At 44.9% G+C, this 5,780-nt stretch overlaps 1 long non-coding RNA gene across 1 annotated transcript; it reads left to right on the top strand.

Annotated features, from left to right (window-relative positions):
• The first annotated feature begins 820 nt into the window (after nucleotides 1-820).
• On the top strand, nucleotides 821-5,501 carry LOC123769799 (uncharacterized). Its single transcript, XR_006774284.2, has 2 exons — nucleotides 821-2,139; nucleotides 5,008-5,501. It is a non-coding gene; the product is annotated as an uncharacterized lncRNA (long non-coding RNA).
• Nucleotides 5,502-5,780: the final 279 nt, after the last annotated feature.

The raw sequence follows: 5,780 nt of genomic DNA, 5'->3' as shown, positions 1-5,780 counted from the left end.
TGCATTTACCCGGGTTGAACTTTAGTAGACATTTGTTGGACTATTCACTCAGTCTGTCTAGGTCATCTTGTAGCCTCATACTATCTTCCTCCGTCTTAATCCTCCTCATAATTTTTGCATCATCAGCAAACAATGAGAGAAACGAGTCTATACCCTCTAGGAGATCATTTACATATATCAGAAACAGTATAAGTCCAAGGACTGCCCCCTGCGGGACTCCACTGGTGACGCCTCGCCAATCTGAGACCTCACCCCTCACAGTGTGTGTGTGTGTGTGTGTGTGTGTGTGTGTGTGTGTGTGTGTGTGTGTGTGTGTGTGTGTGTGTGTGTGTGTGTGTTTACTAGTTTACTAGTTGTGTTTTTGCGGGGGTTGAGCTCTGCTCTTTCGGCCCGCCTCTCAACTGTCAATCAACTGTTTACTAACTACCTTTTTTTTCCACACCACACACACACCCCAGGAAGCAGCCCGTGACAGCTGACTAACTCCCAGGTACCTATTTACTGCTAGGTAACAGGGGCACTTAGGGTGAAAGAAACTTTGCCCATTTGTTTCTGCCTCGTGCGGGAATCGAACCCGCGCCACAGAATTACGAATCCTGCGCGCTATCCACCAGGCTACGAGGCCCCTGTGTGTGTGTGTGTGTGTGTGTGTGTGTGTGTGTGTGTGTGTGTGTGTGTGTGTGTGTGTGTGTGTGTGTGTATGTGTGTGTGTGTGTGTGTGTGTGTGTGTGTGTGTGTGTGTGTGTGTGTGTGTGTGTGTGTGTGTGTGTGTGTGTGTGTAGATTATGTAGATTAAAGAGTCTTTTCGACTTGGTATCTTTTGATTAATAATGTATCAAGCTACATATTCATTCTCCCTGGCTAGGTGCCTTCTTGTGGGAATTATTAATGTAATGGAGATGGCAGAGTGTGTAGTGAAGATGGCTACAGTGACAGAGTGTGTAGTGAAGATGGCTACAGTGACAGAGTGTGTAGTGAAGATGGCTACAGTGACAGAGTGTGTAGTGAAGATGGCTACAGTGACAGTGTGTGTAGTGAAGATGGCTACAGTGACAGAGTGTGTAGTGAAGATGGCTACAGTGACAGTGTGTGTAGTGAAGATGGCTACAGTGACAGTGTGTGTAGTGAAGATGGCTACAGTGACAGTGTGTGTAGTGAAGATGGCTACAGTGACAGAGCGTGTAGTGAAGATGGCTACAGTGACAGTGTGTGTAGTGAAGATGGCTACAGTGACAGAGCGTGTAGTGAAGATGGCTACAGTGACAGAGCGTGTAGTGAAGATGGCTACAGTGACAGTGTGTGAAGTGAAGATGGCTACAGTGACAGAGCGTGTAGTGAAGATGGCTACAGTGACAGAGCGTGTAGTGAAGATGGCTACAGTGACAGAGCGTGTAGTGAAGATGGTTACAGTGACAGAGTGTGTAGTGAAGATGGCTACAGTGAGTTTTACAGTGAGCCCCATAGTTTACTTTAGATACGTTTAAGGAGACGAATGAACCCAGAATTTGATGTTATGTTCGTCACAAGTTGGGTGGAGGCGGGTATAGGAAGCTCAGCTCTGAGAGGCAAGATGGCCGACACAACCCGGGCAGGAAGGAGCCGCTTTCCCGCCTAAAGTCAAACCGGAAGCGACGAGACTGGGGTCTTCCGGGAAAGTGGGAATTGTGATTGGCTGGCCGCCGGGTGGGCGACCAATGAGAACACGCCGTCGCGGAACCGGACGTGACGTGACGTCACTGCCCTCAGCTGTGGGCGGGAGGGACCGACGGCGTCAGTGCGTTCTGGAACTTCGTTGAGGTCGGGTGCGTCACTTATTTCTTCAATTTGAAGCAAATCTTTCTGTCGAAGAGATCGGCTAAGCTGACATTAATTGAGGTCGAAGACAGAAGAGGCGTTAGGGCGACTGTCAGGCTGGAATTCGGAAGTGCTGAGCCGCGAGAAGTGGGTCCTGGTAGACAGGTAGTCTACCTGTCTACCAGAGAGCAGGTCGCGCTCCTGGAGGTCGTAGCGACCTGAGACAAGAGGAGGTAGTCCTGGTCGACGACCTGCCAGCTGCTAGGGGTCACCCTGATGTCCCCTGCTGCTGCTAACCACAACAGTCGCCTGGAACAGGGACGACGGGTCTACAGCCCACCTAAGGTAGATCAGTTTACCTCCCTTCCATACCCCCATGTGGTTATTAATTATGTTACTCCAGTGATAGTGAAGTTTACCTTATTGAGTACCCGTGAACGAGTATACCCCCCTTCATATACACACACACACGCAGATATACTCTAACGTGTTGATATATTGATGTATAGTTAATACGACTTTTCCCAAACGGCCAAAAGCAGCCAGAATATAACGTAACGTTTACTGAGTATTGTATTGTGTTTAAAAGTTTACTCACAAGTATACTATGCCGTAATCTAGTTTACTATCAATGTATGTAATTGTTAAGCTCTTACAGTTGGTGTAGGAAGAGACTTTAAACTTAAAGAACCAGGGCGGTGTTGCCGTTCACTCTTGTGAGTCTTGAAGGCGTTGCCTAAACGTAACTGTCATCAGAATTGCCATTAGTTTGTGTTTAGTCTTCCTATTGTTGCACTTTGTAAACTGTTTACCTGGAGTTTGAGCAGCCCGTCCTCGACTCAAGTCCATTCCATCCAGCGGTCGACTCCACAGACTCATTCATAAATTTTAACTTGCTGTTTATTCAAAACGGGAATTTTCTCAAATATAAATTAATAGTATAATATATTAGCATATTGTGTATATATAGGTTAGGTTAGGTGTTTAGGTTCTGTTGGCGCTTATTTGTATTTTGTAGTACGTGGGTGAAGCATTTACAGCGTTGTGGTTCGAACAAAATTAGTCAGTGAAGCACTTGTTCCGGAAGTGTTCGAACGAAATATGTTGCGAGTCGTGTGTAAACAGTTTTTTATTCATAAACAGGGGGTTTGGCGGGTGGATGGAATCACTTTTGGGTCTTTGTTTGGAGAACGGGCTGGGGGGGGGGGGGAACTAGCTTGAAGTTACAGAGCCTCGTGGACTGAGGGTCGAGGAACATTAGGCTGTATTCCATTCTACCAGCCCGTCCTCCAAACAAAGATCCAAAAGTGATTCCATGCACCCGCCAAACCCCCTGTTTATGAATAAAAAGCGATTTACACACGACTCACAACTGCTGAAGTTCGAACATATCCGGAACAAGTGCTTCACTGACGAATTTTGTTCGAATCACAACGCTATAAATGCTTCACCCACGTACTACAAATACAAATAATCGCCAACAGAACCTAAACACCTAACCTAACCTATCCTATGCCTATATATACACAATATGCTAATATATTATAATACTAATTTATACTTGAGAAAATTCCCGTTTTGAATGAACAGCAAGTTAAAATTTATGAATGCGTCTGTGGGGTCGACCGCTGGATGTAATGGACTTGAGTCGAGGACGGGCTGCATTCTACACGGGAGAGAGCCGTTATTGACCCCCCCCTCCCCCCCCTCTCCGGGTGAGACGTATTGGAGTACCCCGCGGCGAGTCACACTACACTTCTCTGTTACTACACTTCTCTGTCACTACACTTTACTGTCACTACTCTTTACTGTCACTACACTTCATTGTCACTACACTTTACTGTCACTACACTTCACTGTCACTACACTTCATTGTCACTACACTTTACTGTCACCGCACTTCACTGTCACTACACTTCACTGTCAATACATTTCACTGTCACTACACTTCACTGTCACTACGCTTGACTGTCACTACACTTCACTGTCACTACACTTTACTGTCACTACACTTTACTTTCACTACGCTTGACTGTTACTACACTTCACTGTCACTACACTTCACTGTCACTACACTTCACTGTCACTGCACTTCACTGTCACTAGAGGCAGCTGGAGGAGTAGGTAGTGGAGGCAGCAAGACTTAAGTACACAAGGGGTGTTACTACACAGAACTATTGTACAGGATCATCTGGACAAACTTAAAGAATTGTGCAATATTTGGTCTCTAATATTTTAACCCCAGCAGGACGTTTTGACCATGAGACAGGACATTAGACACCTAATGGGAGAGAAACTCTCTTTGGAGTCAGACAAATAAAATAACCTGTTTCCAGTCTCTCATCAACCGGATATCATCGGCGGCATATGAAAGATTTGCTAACATAAAATCTGCGTTGGAAAACCTAAATAAAGAAAGGCTCATGAAGTTTGTATCATGTATGTTACACTAATTTTGGAATATACAACGCCAGAAAGATGTTCCATGTTTTGTTAAACACGACGGGAATGTTGCTTGAGAAAGTCTAGCCTATTCCCATATCTGCGGGGTACGAGTTGTGAACATACTAAAGGATTTTAATAATAATAATAATAATAGTAATAATAATAATTTATTTAGGAACAGTACATACATAGTTGCAGCATTACAGTACAAACATTCTGTTAGATTTAAAGATAGAGGTAATACATACAATACCTAAAGCCACTAGTACGCATAGCGTTTCGGGCAAGATTTATACCTCATGTAACTGAGGGAATGCACAAGGAAGACAAGCACATACAAAAATCTCAGAGGAATAAACAGGACAGACTATTTGAGACAGGTGGTATATAAAGAAGACGTCAAAGCTTCATAATACAACAAAACTAAGCTCCTACAATACTCACTAAGCGGTCAAATACAACACAGCTGAACTCCTCCAACTCTCAGCAAGCGGCTTAATACAACATAGCTAAGCTCCACCAGCTGATAAAAAAGAAAATTCTGACGTTCATCCTTAGCTTCTTGATCGACCAAGTTTCCCGCCAAAATTGAAAAAGTTAGCAAGCATGACGGAGTGTGCTGGTGGTGATATGCCTCCACCCGCCCGCCCAGGCCCCGTGGGACCCCAACCACGCCACAAATAATTAAAAGGATAGAAATGGTTAATTTAGATAAAAATATCCAGGAAAGTGAGAAGCATTTTTAGATTTTTTTTTCTTTTCTTCCAGGAAGCCTTGAACGCGCCCCGGTGTGGCTGAAGAAACGGCGGCAAAATGTGGCGGGAAGATAAGGCGCCCGCGGTCCCACGGTGCCGCGCTGCCTGAGGCGCGACCACTCTCTCGTGTCACTTTCTTACCAATAAATAAGTAACATTTTTCGAGATGGGAATACAAACGTTGAGTCTGTGTATTGTCCATTAAGAAATTAATATACTAGTAGTAACGAATATTAAGCGAAATGTTTAAGAGGAGTGATTTTAAGCGAGGGGTGATGATCGCGCAGCAGACAGCGGCTCCATCAACCAGCTCGCTACAGTCAGCTGATAAAAAGCGCGGGAAGGCGACGGGGTTCATCTTTTTAATCGCGGGCTCGAGGGGGGATCCCCACGTCACTTCCCTTCATGATTGCCTCCACCCCACCACTCTGCAACTCATATATTGACACACACTCCAAACAGCCAACTTATTGTTCAACTTGAAAATTTAATAAAAATGTATTTATGGCTAGGCCTTCATTATGATGTAAAAATAAATAATAATACCTAAATGTACACACTCACAGTGGCCTCGCGCCCGAGTGGACCGCGCTGGGGGTCGTAGTCTTAAGAGTCTGGGCTCCATTCCCGGCCGAGACAGAAACAAATGGGCAAAGTTTCTTTCACGTGATGAACCTGTTCACCTGGAGTTAAACAGCTGTTGTGGGCTGCATTCTGGGAATGTGTGTTTGTGTTAAAGAGAAATATATGTAGAAGATATAATAGAACAGCTCGATCATGCAGGCA

Source organism: Procambarus clarkii, chromosome 14, assembly GCF_040958095.1.
Source record: "Procambarus clarkii isolate CNS0578487 chromosome 14, FALCON_Pclarkii_2.0, whole genome shotgun sequence".
Lineage (NCBI taxonomy): Eukaryota > Metazoa > Arthropoda > Malacostraca > Decapoda > Cambaridae > Procambarus > Procambarus clarkii.
Note: the sequence above shows the minus strand (reverse complement) of the source record. Positions and strands in the feature narration are given on the sequence as shown.